The following is a 3,102-nucleotide window of genomic DNA, read 5'->3' on the forward strand; positions in this document are numbered from 1 at the left end:
TAGTGGTTGTTGAAATTCGAGCACTTACACACTTCCAATCCAATGACTTAAGTATTCCAGTTGTTGAATGTCATGGAGTTTTTGGAGCCCAGTCACACCTCAGCAGAGATTAGAGTCCGCATTTACTGGATAAAAAGTTTTATCAAATCTAAGGAAAAGGGAGGGTAATATTTGGAAAAGGAAATAAAGTTATGATGGGCTAAAAGAATTGGGAAAAAAGAAAAGGAAAGCTAAAGGCACCACGCCGCCACTAAAAGAAACGTGTTGTGAAAACACTACTTAAATTCTGAAAACAGAAATAAAAATACAAAATTAGAAACTGATGTGTTCACTGATTCAACACTTCGTGAGAGGCGTTACCTCTGCTTATGCATTCCTCAATTTATTAAGGAAACTGAAAAAGTTCAAGAGAAATATAGTAACTAAAGGGAAGTTGCAGCTATAAAGAAATTACAATATTTTGCAAAGCCTTATTTTCATTAATGTTATTCCATATCTTTTGCTCCTCCCATGTTACATTATTATGAAAATATATAATCAACACATAATATTCTGACAAGAAAAAATAACACCTTTGCCTCCGACTACCATTCAGAAAACCATTGATGCAAGGTAGTTGAAAAAATTTAATTAGAGCATTCTCATTCTATATAACCTACTGTCAGTTCTTCATGAAGGGCACTAGTTGTTGTAAGTTATAACTATTCACATAAAAACCAGCTATGAAGCAGCAATATGCATTCTTTCTCAGCAACCTATATGTAAAGTACACAGTATTCCTATAGATATAAACAAAAATTGAACAATTCATTATCTCGTCCTACATAAGGAAAACCTTCATTTTCTCTATTCTCGTCAGTTCTAAATTTCAGAGCACAGCATGATGATTATTTTCAATAAATTAAGCTAAAAGGTACATTGACAGACATTCCTCAAAAATAGTAAGATCAAAGTTTAAGAACTATAACAGTAGGAAATACGGAAAAGAATAACAGAGACAATTCATTCAATTTACAGTCCCCAGCTTACTAATTTACAGAATTCTCTCTACTTTGAAACAATGGATACATGCACAAGCTAATATGGTGAACATTTATAAGAAATAAAATTTGTGAACTCAGGAAATAGCATCAATATTAAGATGAATTCCTCAAGATAAGCAACAATAACAGAGAAAGCATATTTCTAAGTCTAAAGGAGATTTAAATAGCATTGTCATAACTCAAGACGTGTCTGAAAAACTTTCTAACAAGAAATCTCTTACAAAGCCAATAGTTTTCACCTTAAAATCTTCATTCATCAAGAAGTAGAACCACAACCATATGTAATATAACTCAAAGGCCACCACAAACAACCAAAAAGGCAAATTCACCAAGTCAACTAAGAGCATTAAGCTGCCATAACCACTCATATGTTGAGCTGAAAAATTACCTGCATCGATCTCCAAAATTCTCAGCAGAAGTATCAGTGTTCTCATCCTCGTCATCATCCAGTTCTCGTATCTTAGCAATCTCAGCCTGCGCACGCTCAACAATCTGCTTCTTCTGCAACTCCAAATCCCTCTGAAAATCCTGCCTCATGGTCTCCAACTCTACCATCTGCCTCCTCTTACTCTCCTCAATCTTCTCATACACCTCTCCAAACTTCTGAATCGAATCCGCCAACATTCTAGCAGACTCATCATCTACCACATTATCCCCACTCAAATCCTCCTCATCATCAATTCATCATCACCCCCATCCTCCTCATTATCCTCATCCGATTGCCCCGGGCTATCCCTCATCTCATCCAACACATTCGACCTGTCCAAATACACTCGCGGATTCATAAACACGTACTCCCCCGAATCCAGACCACACCCCAACCCGCCATACCCTCTCGTCCTGAGGTTCAACAACGCATCCATCTTCTTAAAAAACACCCACTTGCTCACACTCCCGCTCTCCACCTTCGCCATCTCCTTCTTGTACTTGCTCTTCAGCACGTCCAATTGGCTCCGGCACTCCGCCTCCGTCCTCTCCCGCCCACTCATCTCCGCCACCTTCTCCATCACGTCGACCCAGTCCTCTGCCCTCAGGCTCCGCCTACCGAGCTCCATGTACCGCTCCCCCCACACCTCCAGCAGCACGAAGCTCTCGTCTTCGCTCCATGCCTCGCTGCGCGGCGCAAATTCATAGTTGGAGAATGTGAGAGATAATCCAATAGCAGAGAGATAATTCAGATAACCGTAAGAATGAATTCATTCTATATTGTTGAATAGAGAATGTGAGAGATAATCCCTTAGCAAACAAACAATAGAGAATGTGAGAGATAATCCAATAACCGTTGGAGAATTATGTATGAGAATGTGTTTCATTCTTACAATTGAGGATAATCCAATAACAGAGAGATAATTCAAAAACTTGAGCAAAATAGCTTTACAAAATTAAAAAAATTAGGCAAAATAGCTTCAGATAATTTAAAAAATTCGAGCAAAAGCCCTAATCTAAATCATATTGTTACCAACAAAGTTCAAAAATTAGGGATTTGGAATGAGATTTGCGTAAGGGATGTATAATTAGGGAATTCTACCTTGGTGGTGGCTATTGTAGAAGGCCGCGGCAACAGCGGCGGACTCCTAGGGTCTGCGATTGAGAGCTCGACCGGCGGCAGCTGCTAGGGCTAACGGACGGAGAAAGAGAGACGAGTGCAGTAGGTGGCAGACGGAGAAGCAAAAAGCCCGATCTGCTGCTGATGCTGCTGCAAGAATAGCGGCGTCGGTGGAGGAGAGGGGTGGTCTGCTCGTGCTCGGTGGAGGGGAGAAGGGTGCTCCGCCGCCCGATCTGCTGCTGCGAGAAGAGCGGCGTCAGAGGCGACGCGATGCATGATGGGTGGGGGCGAGAAGAACTAGGGCTCAACCTTTGCCCTAGCTATATGTTAGAGGAAAATGGAGAGGCGAGGTCGCGGCGACCGATGTCGCCGCGGGAGCGCGAATAGCTACCATTCGCCGGAACTTGCCTCGGCAGCGGCGGCGACTATCTCTCAAAGAGGAAGAGATCAGAGAGATTTGGGGAAGAGATGAGAGATAGAATTATACAATATTTTTAAATTATTTAATTAATA

At 41.3% G+C, this 3,102-nt stretch overlaps 1 pseudogene; it reads right to left on the minus strand.

Annotated features, from left to right (window-relative positions):
• Positions 1-528: 528 nt before the first annotated feature.
• Positions 529-2,865, minus strand: LOC130998539 (trihelix transcription factor ASIL2-like; annotated as a pseudogene).
• Positions 2,866-3,102: the final 237 nt, after the last annotated feature.

This window comes from Salvia miltiorrhiza, chromosome 8 (assembly GCF_028751815.1).
Source record: "Salvia miltiorrhiza cultivar Shanhuang (shh) chromosome 8, IMPLAD_Smil_shh, whole genome shotgun sequence".
In the NCBI taxonomy this organism is placed as follows: Eukaryota; Viridiplantae; Streptophyta; class Magnoliopsida; order Lamiales; family Lamiaceae; genus Salvia; species Salvia miltiorrhiza.